At 39.5% G+C, this 15,583-nt stretch overlaps 1 long non-coding RNA gene across 1 annotated transcript; it reads right to left on the reverse strand.

Moving 5' to 3' along the window:
- Positions 1-5,193: 5,193 nt before the first annotated feature.
- Positions 5,194-14,916, reverse strand: LOC310687634. The gene is made up of 4 exons (XR_014516506.1): positions 14,810-14,916; positions 12,792-12,882; positions 9,454-9,510; positions 5,194-5,380 (listed from the first exon to the last, which is right to left on the reverse strand). It is a non-coding gene; the product is annotated as an uncharacterized lncRNA (long non-coding RNA).
- Between the last annotated feature and the right edge of the window lie 667 nt (positions 14,917-15,583).

Raw genomic sequence — 15,583 nt, forward strand, 5'->3', positions numbered from 1 at the left:
AAGTCACTTCTGATATTGGAGCCATGTTGAGATATAGCCAAATATGCACACGTCCTGTTCTTGATTCTGAGCTGGCCATCGCATGCAGGTCATGTGTAAAATGTTAATTCTGCTTTAGACCAGCATCAGAACTGCCTTTTGCCCTGCAACTTCCAGTTTAAGAACCTTAGTCCATAGAAATATTTATGGAATATTACATTTCACTCTGGGTTAAGCTTCAGTGACTTCTCAGACAGAACTAGGTGGTTGTTTATTGTTGCTGCTGGAGAGAATTGAGTATATTTTCATTAAAAGTTAATGTAGTGAACCTCAGATTTACTTGCTTCTCTAAACCTCACATGGCTATAAGATTTGTGATCATGTGACATTAATAAAACAAATTCAGAAGATAGACAACATTAGTGCCACCAGAACCTTTACCAAATAGGTGATGCCATTGAATGCTTTAGAATTACCCACAGAGTGGAACCACTGCATTTCTGGCCACGTTTACCACATCCAAACTTAAGTCCGTAACTATTTTAAGTGTTGTATATGTGAATGGGCTAACATCTCACTGAGTGATGCCATGTGAGACAGGTCCTATTCTGGAAGAACTGAAAATGCTACTAACTGAAAATACCTCATTTTGGACAAGTGCTCTTCAGCTTTTTCTCAAGGATGACTATAACTGGGCGAGGACAATGTTTTTATTATATTTTATTGTTCAAACCAAAGCAGGATTCTGGGCACTACCACAATGTGAAAAATAAACATCAATAACAACTGTCAGTCTTTCGGGGAATAAGAGAATAGTGCCAGGAGAATTTGGGAACTTGCTCATTTCTGCTATGGACGCCATTTGTTGCCTATTTGATGAAAAGCTATGGAAGCAGTTTATAGCTGACATTGCCTGAAGATTTCAGATCTTTTCCATTAAAGTTTCTGTCAGTAGAAGACAGAATTAACCACTCTATTTCTCACAAAAATCAAGTCATCCTTGGACAACAAAGGCTGTATTATTTTTACAAAAGAATAAAGGCTGAAAAGTAATAACAGCATATTTGATACAGAAAGAAACTTTCCCCTTTCAGCACAACAATATAATATTTAAAATCTTTTTATCATGATTTTCTTGTGATGGGACCTGAATTCTGTTCATATCTTCAGGCTGAAAATGTTATTATTTCATTTTAAATATTACAAGGTTCATATAGCAAAGAATGTCGTCCTGAAACTACAAAAACTATAAGGTTTTTTTTTTAGTTTTTCTCTCACTTCCCCATTTGGTCAGCTGGTTTTTGAGACATGAAACCATATTTTCTCATAGAAAATGAATATATGCCAGCCAAATAATCCTCTAGAAATTATATTTAGTCTACAAATAATTTTTATATATTAAAAAAATCATACGGAAATGCCTTACCATGATGAGCCATCATATCAAAACTTGGTCCAGTTAAGAACTGGGGTTTGAGTAGTCTTAGAGTGTAAGCTTCTTCCTGGAACTCACCACTGTGTTTTTAGATTTCAAATCTTAATTCCTTGCTTGAATAAACAGTGAATCTCTTCTATATGACCAAGCAATCGAAACAAATGACAATGAAGCTAAGAGCAAAGACACTAAATTCTTCAGTTGTGTAACCCCAATAAAAAAACTTCCAGAGGAGTATAACTCTATTGCAGCATAAATGACAAAAATCCCTTGAAGACTAATAAATGTTTTAAGAATGATTTTATTTATTTAAGCATTTCTGTCCTGTCCTTCTAGTTTCTATGCACCACTTAGGGTGGCTTGCAACAGTTTTAAATCCCTACACAATAAGAATATATTAAAATGCAAAACACAATTTAAAAATATACAACAGTAAAATACACAACTGTACATTATACTTATTGTGACATAGGTTTTTAAGGATTAGAGCCTACTTCTTTGGCTGCATGGTGAATTAAAGTATATGTGCAAGAATATCTCTGTGGCTGCAATAACTGATCACACAACCATCTTAGTATTTAGTATTATTATTTTTCCTATTTTTTTCTATAACTAACTCTGGATGTTGAACTTCACAAAAATCTGGTATAGAAAGCCCTACTCTAAGGCTTTCCTGTCTAAAATACAAGAGAGATACAACAGAGGAATGCAGTCCATAGAGGTTGAGTAACAGTGCAGAGAATATGTGCTGAGCCTTAGCTGCAATAAGGGACAGGGCAGATGTTGTGCACTCCAGATGTTGTTGACTACAATTTTCATCATCCCTGACAATTAGCCATGCTGGCAGGGGCTGATGGGAGTTGTAGTGTGCAGCATTTGGATGCTACCTGTGCCACAGTGGGGTGAAAAGATGAGTTTGGAAGAGGGATTTAAAAGGTAATAAAGCGGGTGGTCACAACAGAGGCAGCTGGGGAGCCAATTGCAGGAAAAAAAGAGACAGCAAGAAAAAATGAGAAGGGTCTCACTTTCAGTGAGATAACAATATTTATTCAAAACCGAACAAAGAGACTTAAACTGTATTCTCACTTGCTTTGGGATCCCAAACCCACCTTTTGAACTCAATGGGATGTATTTCTGAGTAGTGCTTCTTTACGGTAGATCTTACTATGATTTATGTGGAAATTGTTCAGTTTGGTTCTGTAGTTTTTGATGTTTTATGTATGATTTATGACTGCTTTTATTATGTTGTAATTATGTATTTTTTCATGTTGCAAGCCACCTTGAGCATGATTCAAACTATGGAAAGGTGGCATACAAACAAAATTATGTACGTGTGTATGAAACCTCTAGGCAGAGGTTGTGTATGAAACCTCAAGGTAGAATTGTGTGGGCTGCCTCCCCTTTTTCTGCCTCTGCATTTACCTGTCATGAGAGGCCAGGTTTGGCCAGAGAGGATTGGTTGCCCTTCTGACACTGCACTTTTTTGGGATATATTGGGTGGAAAGGTGAATGAACCCTTGATGTTGTTCATTCACCTTTGTTCATTCACCTGATGTTCTTAGGTCCTGTGACAATGTTGCCAGGTTGGATATGGATACTAAATTGCCACCTGGATTTGTTGCAGAGCCCAGAAGCAGCTCAGCAGCAGGTGCATTGCTGTTGCTTATTGGGAAGGACAGAAGAAAGTGGCAAGGTCAGCATGGTGCAAACACACAGGCAGAACTAATCTGGCACTGCTTCCAGTAGGTTCGCACTGCAATAATCTTGCTGCTGCTTTACCCTTGTGCCTTCTGGTAAGCTAGACTGACCACCTGCTGGAAAGCACACACATTTGAACAGCAAACCACTTCTGGCAGAGCCTGGCATCTGTGTTTGTTTCCCTGTAATTGTAGGTGGTAAGTAGCTGTTTTGTGTGAGGGGGCTGTCTGTATTGGAGAGGTAATAACTGTGGGTGAAAGTGCTGTTCTGTCACCGTTGGTCCTGTGTCTTCTGTATAGTAGATTCTTTCCAGCAGAGATGTACATTGACAAAAGGATTTTGTTCAGACCCTGATTCAGCACTTTAGAAAACAGCCCACCTCAGTCTAAGACATTTTATGGATAGTCTGATTCATCTGAACTGAATGAAATTTGCAGGTGTATTAGACCCTCCAATCTAGATAAGGCCTACCAAATTACAGGCAAATAAATCTGTGCTTGATACCTTTAAACCACAAAGCACTTCAGGAGACCTCTTTGATTTCTGCTTCCTTGTAGAGGTTCTGATGAAGTAGACTTTCATTCAGAAAAGCCTATGACACATTATATCAGACTTCAAAAAATATGACCCCAAACCATTTGAAGCTCTTACACCACAGTTGACCACAACCACAGAATGCCATTGAGGGTATGTCTCCCATTGCACACTGAATTTCAGCCATTTTGTGCAGGGGGGAAACCAAATTCTGCCAATGTTTATAAAATTATGTGTATTCTGAGGTGTAATGTGATATCTCTTGCTTTCATATGGCTCACAAACAATAGCAGGAATGATCAAATATACTTATTTCAGTTTCCTAGACGTTATCTATCAGCCAGAATTTCCTTCTATTCTACCTGTCGTCTACAGCAAAGTACCCTGGCAAAGTCATTCAGGTGCCCATTTCTCTAGTTATATTATGAAGTGCCAAAGACATGATCCATTGATAAATGTGAGACTTGCTCTTGGCACAGGAAGTCAGACAGTGCCACCTTAATGATTGATATAACACACTGCAATTCTGTTGTCTATCAATAGCTGTCCTGGTTTCTGTTATATGCAATTGAAGGAAAGCTTTCAGTGCTAACTTAATAGCTTTCAGTTCTCTAATCTCTACTACTGTCCACAAACTTAAAAAATGAGAAGTTCAAGATGAGTACACTGCCTTGAAGTTATCCAGAACTTGGAGAAAAACCGTAACAATAGAACATGCATTCAGCTCAATTCATTACTTCAAATCTACTTCTGTCGTTCTAAGTTAACAATGTATAAATGTGTTTACTGCAGTTCTGTTTTTATTATAAATCAGATTACCACTTTAGCAGTAAATTATATTTGCATTCTGCATGCTTCTTCCATTCAAATAATAGACTAAACAGTTAGCATATAATTTGGGTGCAAATCAGTAAAATGTTTATCATATTGCAAACACTGCCTTCCCCACATTAACACTGTTGTAAGACTTTGAAAATATTAACTACACAAGGAAAATATACTCATTAGCCTTAATATGATCACAAACAAACAAATGCCCTAGCTTTAAATTGCTTTTCAAAGCTGATTTTCTATATTTATAATCAATTTTCTAAGTAAAGTGCATCCATCATTATGAAAAGGCATAATGAAAGTCATGCGCATATTTCTGTCTTCAAATGACAGTGATTGAGAAAGGAGCAACTGCTTTCAGCAGACAGTAAGCAGCTGGTATCCTTAGATAAGGAAATCATTGCACATGGACAAGCTTCCAGTATTATGTAAAAATAAAGCAGGCAGAGAAGATGTCTCAGCAGTTGGCCCTTTTGTTCAGGCAGCATAATTTATAGTCAATATCCATAACATAACTTAATTATCAAATTACGCTTACAATCATTGGCATTAGTACATTCCATGCTGTCAACATATATCTCTACCAGAAAGGACCACTTTTAACTTTCTGAAGGAGGTTGAGATATAACAGTTTAACTGTAAACACTTGAAAAAGCTTGATTTACATTTACATTTTTAAAACATTTCATTTTGCTTTTCCTTAAAACCAGGTCCGTTCTTAACCTGAAAGTGTTCTTAACCTGAGGTACCACTTTAGCTAATGGGGCCTCCTGCTGCCGCTGTGCAGCCACCATGCAATTTATGTTCTCATCCTGAGGTAAAGTTCTTAACCCGAGGTAACATTTCTGGGTTAGCTGAGTCTGTAACCTGAATCGTCTGTAACCCGAGGTACCACTGTACAATCTAAAAACAAAATTACAGAAAAATCAACCATAACACACACACAAAAGAAACAAAGGAACTGGTTTTAACTGTCATCAAAGTCAGTTTGCCATTCAGAGATGTTTAATAAAATGGCAAGGTTATCCTGAGATGAAAACCATGAATGTCGTATGATCCTTTGTGTCATCCCAGTCATAAGGTTGGATGAAAATTCTACTTCAAGCTACAAACTTAGAACGTAATTTATTGGCAGCCTATTTTAAGCCCTAACTGCACAGGCTGTAGCCTCATGCGGTCAGGAAAACCTCCAAGATGGGGCTAGGCAAAGACAAGGCAGTACCATCTTGGATTCACTTTGTTCCCCTGCCCACAATGTAGAGAAAGATGATAAAACAATAGGAGAAGGAGAATGGTATCAGCCAGAGGGATGATGAAATCTGACCAATCAGCTGGCCAGCACAAAGACAGAGAAAGGAGAAGGCTGCCCAGTCTATGAAGAGCAGCCTACAGCTTAGTGGCATAGCATGTGCTCTGCATGTATGGGATTCCTAAGAGGAGTTTGCTGGATCAGGCCAATAGCCCATCTAGTCCATCAGCCTGGTCTCATAGTGGCCAACCAGATGCCACGAATAGCCTTATCCTCAATGAATTTGAATAATCCTCTTATAAAGCCATCCAAGTTGGTGGCCAATACCGCCTCCTGTGGGAGCCAATTCCATAGTTTAACTATGTACAACTGAAAAACTACTTTTTTTAATTGGTCCAGCATCTAATCTTATTCCCTGGTGTCTCAGGTTGAAGAATCTCAGAGTATTGCAAAGATCCATGCCTGAGACTTTTGAGAGCTCTTGTCAGCCAAAGAAGACAGTGCTGGGATAGATGTATCAGTGACATGAATCAGCATAAGCAACTTCATATATATATACTCTGAGCGTTGAAAACTTTGAGGCTGGGAGGGTGCCTTGTTTTTGAAAGAGCAGTTGCCATATCCTTTTCGCTACCAAACAGGGTAATTGAGGGTTGATGCACAAGGTCAACATGTTAACAAATGGTAAAGTGTGGTAATAAATCCATTTCTACACACAACACACACACACACACACACACACACACACACACACACACCGCTTTTTATCAGCCTATGGCATGATATCTGCAGCTTTTGGCAGTTGAACCATCCCAGATACTGTGATCATCATCTGAGGCTCTTCTTTGGGTACCTCCCCCACAAGAGATCCAGAGGGGGAAAACGCTGGAACTGGCCTTTTCTGTGGTGGCTCCCCATTTATGGAATGCTCTCCACAAGGAGGCTTGCTTGGCCCCTTCAATACATATATTTAGGCTCCTGTGAAAACGTTTCTCTTCAACCAGGCATTCGGCTGCTTAACATTCTATGGCCTTTCAAATGTGTCTGTGGGAGGGGAGGGTTATTGGTTTGTTTTGCTTTTGCTTTATTATGTATTATGTATTTTGTGTTTTCAGTTTTTGTTTTTTATGGTGTGAACTGCTCTGTGATTTTCAGATAAAGGGCAGTATACAAATTTAATGAAATAAATAGATAGATATTGACCTTTTTGTCTTAAGGAGACTCTGCTATTTTCACATGTCACTGAAAATCCATGTGTTTAAGAGCTGTGTCAAGCCAATGGACCATTTTAAAATCTTACAGCCAAGAATTTGTAGTCTGTTCTAAGCCTTCTGAGCAGATGAGAGGGAACAAACTGGTGGAAAGACTTCTTAATCCCCACTGTCATTCATCTGGTATCTACTGAACTTGGCTGGAGCAATACCTGATGACACCAGGTTCTGCTGCTAGTTCTGTTAATTAGGGGGTGTTCTGATGTGCAAATACTTATTAGAAACTAACCCTAGCTCTGACCATACAGTGTCCTGTGGCACATGGATTAACTTCAATTACAGGTTTTCTCCAATTGCCTATGCTCTAGTTAAGAATTACTCCAGTGGTGTCTTGGACAAACTATGGCTGTGTGGCAATGTCCTGGCCTTAGCTGGTTAAGCCCTTCAGTCACTTAAATTCAAGGTTCTGACCTTTGTACAATGTTAGGATTTTTCTTCCTTCCTCACTGCACAGCCACATGTTCAAAGAGTGATCTATAGGCTTAGTTTTAGAAACATTTTCACCATTTCTAAATAAGGCAGCATTTTTTCTTAAAGCAGAAAAATACAGAACGATAATCTGTCTCTGTGTTTATGTACTGTAATTAAGGATTGTGTTAACACTGCTCAGGGAGATGCTGAAGGTACATGGGCTGTGGGTGGTGACAGGCAGTGGCTGAGAATGAGATGTGAAAGCAAAACTGATTAGTGGAGCAGAGATATGGTGTTGTGACTTAACTGCTTATTTTCTTGCTTTCCATGGTGTGCGTTGGAGGAACAGGCAACCTAGCTCATTGAACTCATTTACATTTATATTTCAAAATCTCACACTAATTTAACTCCACTACTGTGTGCTGAACATTCACATATCAGGTAATAATTTTCACACTGATATGTGTTGTCTATCATGCAATCTAATACCTTATTAATTGCTCTTATTTCTCTTTAGATGTCATTTCTCAAAAACACAACATATGTTTCAGACAAAAGAAGAGATCCATTCTTTGGTATCATACCCCAAAGATTTGTACTGAAATGTTGCACGGGTCCCCATGTTTATTATCTAATCAGAAACCACAACAAAAATGGTCTCGTCATTCAAATAATTGTACATAAAATGTATGTTGAGAATAGAGGCCAGAACTCTATGTGAATAAGGCTCCATTAAGAGGCAAGGGAATTGCATTCATGTCCCTATTCCAACATAACCACCACACCCCTGATGTCCACATATTGTGCACAGACATCTGAGCAGAAGAAGGCTAAGAATGTAGGCTTCCCTGCTCAGACATCTGCACTTAATGCATGGGTGTCAGGATCCATGTCTGGGGCAGAACCAGAGACATAGTTTCCCTGCCTCTTCTGTGCGTGAGGCTATCTTCACACATGTAACACATGAAGGGGGCTCAGATCACTCTCCATTCACACAACCTGGTATATAAGTGACTGAACATCCATTTTCTCTAAGAAATGGAGGAGAGAGAAATTACCGGAACTGTACAGAGTAAGAAACAGATATAAAAATCTATGAGAAAGGGAGAAATTGCAGAAATATTTGCCATAAACATGTAAGGCTTAACAGAGAAATTTCTTACTAACTTGAACACAGGAGGGGGGGGGGAAAGGCACCCACAAATTCCCATGTTAAACTAGAACTGAAAAATCAGAATAGCACCAGGCACAAGGGGCATCAAAATCAACCACAAGGGCAGAAGCATGTTCTTATCCCCAGTCCATCAAAGAATGCAAAATCCAATAAGCAGTCTTACAGAGGTCAGAAAAATGCCCAAAGGGAAAACATTCCAACCTATCAAGCTGCGCTATAGCCCAGATTTCTCTCCCCATACCTGCATGTACACAAATAAGTGCACTTACACAGGACACACATTTATTTGCGACTGGAGCAACCCAACACAACTATTATGGCTGCAAAGAAGGTAATGTTGGGTTTCAGGTTGAGGAGGAGGCTTGGGAATGGGCTCTGTGAGTAGACCCACCTCCTTGATGCTATCACCACTGCCCATCTGTTTCCCTTCTTCTTCAGAATGGCCACCCAGAAAGTGGAGACTTCCATGCCTTCCCCCCACCCCCACCCCGGCCATTGCTTGCTTGTCAGAGAGAGCAAGTGAACAGGCAACCACAGCAAGCAGAAGGAGCCTCAGGAGGACTAAGAGCCTTCGGTGTTGGTAGTGAGCTCCTTCCTCTGGCACAGGTTCAGCAGGTGCCCAGTGAAGACAACCCCTGATCACAGCCCTGAAAATTAAGTCTTCTTGAAAGTAACCTGTTTGGTCCTAGTCAGAAATCAAAGCACAGTTCCAGTACTGAGCAAGATTTGAATAAGGTATGGAATGACAGATAGTAAAATAGAGAAATGGCATGTACAAAAAAGCATAAAATGATTTCTAGAGCAGTGACAGTGGGTTTTTTTATTACTTGGTTATATTTTACCTCCAAGAATACCTAAATCATTTGTTTACCCATGTAATCTATAGGCTTTCTCAGTCTGTCTCTCCCTCTGTCTGTCTGTCTGTGTCCTATAAGAAAAATAAACTTTCTGTGAGATCCAAATGTAAAATGCAAATTTTCTCAGAGATTCCATCCTCCAATTTCTGAGCAGGAGAGAGCTGAGATATGGAAGAAACTGCCAAAGAACATTCTCACAATAGTACCTAGTTTGAAATGCATGCAGCTCAGACATCTTTAGCTTTCCTTCTCTACAAATGAAGTAGAGACTGAGAGCAGCAAGAGAGAATAAGCCTGTATATTTTAATAGAAGAAAGTCTTAAGTCATGTCCTTACAGAGGCAGCACAATTTGTGTGCCAAGGTAGCAGGATCAAACATCAAGGGAGCTTCCAGCCTGCACCTTCTAAAAATTTCAGAATGGATGGTGTTTTTATATACTTTACAATACTTGAGCTTTGCTCAGCCTTCTCTGAAAATCTTCTACTTTCAGTTAGGCGAAATAACACAATTCAAACTCCTAAAGCAAAATTTCACTCATCAGATAAACCAGGAAAAAACTGTTCTCTTCTATCGCCAACAATAAGGACCTTTTAAGATGGTTCTTCTTTTCTATTCTGCTGACTTTTTCCAGAAAGCAAAAAATACAAGTTTCAGTTAAGCAACCTTCATGTGTATTTATGCAAGAAGCACCAAAAGCTAGACTTTTTGAAGATAACAGAATGTACCTACACATACTGGACATTTTTCTTTATTGTACCATTATAACTGTGCAATGCCCTGCACAGGTCCTTTTGAGCGCTATCTGTTAAAAAATGGAGACTACAAAATGCTGCAAGAGAGATCAACATGCATTCAGCTAAATTCACATAAGAGTTGCATTGGCTGCAGTTCCACCGTACATGGTGTGCAACCCATGTACATCAAAATAGAACCATATCTCAGGACCATGCTATATATGATAATAATTACATCATGGCAATTAATGTGCATATTTTTGTTACATAAATAGAAGCTGCAGGGGAGTCTAGCAGAATCAGGTCAGGTCACTAGAGTAGGAGAGTTTCAAGTCCCCTCCCAGTTATGGTCCTGAGTAAAACCTCCCCTCTCCTGTCCAGAGCTGGGGAGGGGGGATTTTCACTGGGACTAAACCAGAGAGGGAAAGGTTCTACTCTTCCTTCCTTCTCCTTGTGACCCCAGTGATGCTCAACACACACAGAGAGAAAGAGAGAGAGAGAGAGGGAGGGAGGGAGAGGGAGAAAGAAATGGTATTTACTTTAAAAGAAACATACGATTTAATTATGTTTACACAGTTAACATCAGGTGTAGTTTGGTCCTCAATGGTAGAGCAGAAGCCTGCATGGAAAAGGTACCACTTGAATCTCTGGTACAATCCAGTTAGGCCAGGAAAAGACTCCTGTCTGAAGCCCTAGAAGGGCACTACCAATCAACGGAGATAACACTGAGATACATGGACCAACAGTCTGCCTTGATATGAGGCCGATTTCTATATTCATGCTATTCAACACAGTTGCAATTTGGATAGCGCTCAGTTTGCTACATCTATTTTCTTATATCCAACCTGTACAATAGGTAGAGCTTGTAGGTGTTCTGCCAGCTGCAATATATTTCTGTTAAGTATAAAATTCTATATTCCTTGAGTTACCACCACAGCTGCATAATTTGCTTATATCTGTTTGCAGTGGGCACTAGGAGACATGTTTTTTTATTGCCATGCAGATGGACAAATAGGTAGATAATTGTATTAATCATAACAAGGTCTTAGTACCTTCCAAATATGCCTTGTTGTGAATTGATTTTCAGTTCTCATGGTGAGCAATAGGAGGGCATTGGATTTCTATTTATGATGTGGGCTTAATAGTAATAGAATTTGCATGGAATTTGAAGCAAAGAAACAGAATCTGGAACATAAGCAGCATAAAATTAATATTGTGCTTTCTTTTCAAAAGTAATTGTGCATCAAGCTGTGTCTCTTTATATGACACAACTTAAAAGAAGAAGCAGGCATTATTTCAGCATCCACACATGGCAAGTTGTTAGCAAATGCCAATTTGTTTTTAAATAGACACTTGATTAGTAAGGAACAAAAAATGTTTAGCAGAATTTTAATTTACTTTGGAGTGAAAAACTTTCAGAGGCAAAAGAGAAAGATAAAAGAGTTGGATCAGTATAAACAAGGCCTCCGTATCTTGCAACCCACCTAGTCAATCACAGATGCCCAGTCATGTATGGTGGCCCTCAAAGGGAATGTATGTTATGTAGAGGCTGATAGGAGTTGGAGTCCAGTACCATCTGTAGGGTATTATGTGGAGCAGTTGTCCCTAATGCCAAGAAGATTCTCAAAGACCGAGGGTCCCTGTGTGCCAGTGCCTGTATGTGGCTGAGGAATTATTCTAGAGATAAAATTAGGATGTGATTGGAGTTGTAAAGAGAACGCCCTGGTATCATGTGATAAAGATGAGACTGTTCTCAAAGAGGGCCATTGTCATCTCTGGAGAAAAATCTGCCTGACTGAGCTGCTGGAGCAGAGTGGAAAATCACATTATTGTCCTATATTAAGATTATAACCAGGGCTCTTTTTCAGCCGGAAATCGCTGGAACTCATTTCCGGCACCTCTCAGGTGGGTGCCATTGCCATTATAAGAGAACAAGGGAGGTGTTCATGGTGAGTTCCAGCACCTCTTTTGCTAGAAAAATAGCACTGGTTATAACTATTTCAAGAATCAAAAGGTGTTTTGTTTTGTTTTGTTTTGTTTTGTTTTGTTTTGTTTTGTTTTGTTTTGTTTTGTTTTGTTTTGCATATCAAGCTTTGAGCTACCAAAGCGGAATAAAAAATATATAAAATTAATTTCCCACATTTTCAGAAATGTTCCCCCTCCAGAATTGACCTTGTTCAGTCTTTGTGAACAACCCTCATGATATAGGTGTATTTAACCAAATGTATGACACTCCAAAAGGAGTGATCCTATGCTGCCTTTGGAAGCAGCTGGGGACTGTGGGATGTTGTGAATCTCTCTCTCTCTCTGCAGTTGGAGAAGGAGGTCTACATTTGGAGGCATTTGTGATGTGATCATGGAAAGCTCCACCACCATTGCTGAACAACCTTCAATGTTCCGAGGGAAGTGGGTCCTGAACTGAGCATTTTTGGGGGCACACCAGCAGTTGATTGAACATGCTCCCAGAACACGAGAGAGGGAATCCACCAGCCACCAATCTGGCATAATTATTTTCCCATCCATTGCAAAAAAAAAAAAAAAAATCCACTGAAAAGGAAATTTGTTAAAAGAAAAACTAGCAAGAACAGGAAAAAGGTAAGAACTACACAACTCCCACCTTCTATCCAGGTCAGTACAATTCCAGTAGTGCTTCGGGAATGATGCTTCTTCTGTGATGAACTCTCCACTCACTTAACTCCCTAGGATTGCTATTTAAAAACGGTAAAACCCTGTCGAGAGTCTTACTAATCCAGCAAGAATATCGACATATATAATTTCAGTTCTTCCTCTAGCAGAATTCAAAGTTTCAAGGGTGTGGGATTATTCTATGGCGCTGGCCCTGCACCTTTAGATATAAATATCCTTACGACTAAAATATTTTTACATTCATTCAGAGGGCAGGATTTTCTGAGCTTGGTCTTTAAAAGCATTTGTATGAAATTTCAAAAAATGTTTAAGGAATAAATCAAGCTTCAAATATTGCATAGTGCTATCACTAAATTATTTAACCAGGCCCTTGGCTGATTGGTATCCGATGCCTTTTTAAATGTTGTGAATCACCCTAAGATCTATGGATGTAGGGTAGTATACAAAATTAATAAATAAATTGACTATCTAACTAACTAAATGCAAAGTTGGGTATCTTGGGGTCACCAGTGCAGCAACTGCAGATACCACTGCACCTCTCAGTACCTCTGATGCCAAGTCAAGGCTCCCAATAATATACTGCTCAAAAATCTGGCTAGGCACCTCATAGGTTACCCCATTCAATTTTAAATGGATGCCAGCTTTGGATGCATGCGCCCCACCCCAGTCCCTTCTGTTATTGACATGACACAGAGGAGAGGGGACAATAGTTTTCCATGGGTGAGTGGTAATGGTGATGGCTGATTAAATGTAGATCAGATTTCTGAATGAGGGGGCATTCCCTGGTTCCCCTGGTAGTTGAAGCAGGCATCAGAGCCGGGTGTGTGTGGAGGATGCTGGAACCACTAGGTCACTGTCTGCACACTTCTGGTGGCAGAGTGGGTGATGGGACCAGGAGAGGGTTTTTAACACGGGGAGGGTTGATGAAATCCATGGGGGCATTCCCTACTAGCCCACCAAAGTCATGCTGGTGGTAACAGCAGTTACAGGGCCAAGAGGACTGCTTTCTGGAAGGGGTTGCACTGAGATGGGCAGTGTATGCTCAGCTATCCGCCTTGTTCTGGTTGGGGGAGGGCATTTCGTCTTTTATTTGTTTTTCTTCCTTCTTAAATTTAATATTAAAACAAATAATGTATTTTTTAAAAAGATCCTCAGGGGAAGGGATCATAGATTCAGAGTATATCTCGGACTGAGAGGAGAAGTTTCCTCAGAAGCGCTCTCCCAAAAGGTTCAGAGGACCCCATGAAGTCAGTGTCTCTCCAGTCTGGATGCCACAGTACATTCTTCAACTTTCCACGACTCCAGTTTGCAGGGCCACAGTAAGCACTTTGCTTGATTTTCAGCTTAGGCTCCAGTTGGAGCTATTCAAGATGCTAACCACATTGCTTCCTTTCCTTTTGGATCTTAACCACCACTTCCTTAACCTTGCTTATGAGGACTTACCCTCTTTTTTGTCTGACCTTATTTTTCTGGAATCTGACCTTAGCTTGACCTGACTTTCCTGGCCTGCTAGTGGAACATGACCTCCTATTCCTGGCCTCTGTGCCCAGCACAAGTCCCTTTCATGGCCTTGATGGATCTATCCTTGGAACTAGACTGTCCCCTTTTGGTTCTGTTGGATTTGTTTATGGCCTCTGATAACATGAGATCCTTCTGAGCCACTGGCTAGGATGGGATAGAGAAACACCATTTTCATTGTGGTTCTTATTTTTATCTGAAGGGGAGTTTCAGAAGGGGATGCTGGGGGATTCCTGTTTGACACTTTGGCTGTTGGCCTAATGTTCCAATAGATCTTTCCAGAAGAACTGCCTATAACAAATGTTTCTGGTTCTGCCAGTGACAATTCATATGAAATTGAACTGGAAATCTGGGGGCTATAACATCTTTACAACATTCAAAAGTGATATTTCTTTTTTGCACTGATAATCTTACACTCAACCAATTGCTATGTAATCCAGAATAATTAAATGTATAAGATATTGAAATTACCTTTGAATCACCTCCTTCTATTGAAATTGAGTGCTCTATTCATTAAACGATTCAGGCTTTCTTACACTGAAAAGTGTGGTATGAGTGTTTTGACGAACATAACCTAAGGATTTTAATTAGACTCTTCCCTAAAAGGTATATAAGCTCATTAATGAACAGATACAATGTACATCTTTACAACTAGGACAACTATCAAAGCTAATGACATATTTTAATTCCTGTCAGTTGTTGAAGATGTTATTCATATTCACAGTATGGGAGCTTCCATCCATGCTTGTCTAAATGCAAATGAACTGAAAGGGCAATCAAATGGAAACAGAGAAAAATATAATTTTAAATACTAAACTCAATGATGGATGAAATTCTGACTCCATCAAAGGCAAGACCCTAAGGCCATCTTCACAAAAAGTAGCCTCACTTCAGTGGGACCTCTCTGAAGTAATATGCAGGGGCTGCAAAGAAAGCTTTTTATTAATAAAATTAAGTACTTTAACTTGGAAAGTCAATCTTATACCTCATAAGGACAAAAGGCTTGTTTAGACTATAACTGGTAATTTTTCTTTTCTGAACTGAGACAGATTTCAAAGCTCAGAGTCGAGTTTTGTAGGGTGCATCTAAGCTGATCCTGGAAAAATGAAGTGTATTACTAGCATTTCACATTTGAAGTATAGAAATTTAAATTAAAAGAAAATGGTTTTAAATGCAAAACTATATGACAAGAACCTGTGAGCTGACAGAATACTGATGACAACTGAGCCTACGGAGGATAGAAAG

The sequence above is a fragment of the Podarcis liolepis genome (assembly GCF_965112155.1).
Source record: "Podarcis liolepis genome assembly, chromosome: 10".
Lineage (NCBI taxonomy): Eukaryota > Metazoa > Chordata > Lepidosauria > Squamata > Lacertidae > Podarcis > Podarcis liolepis.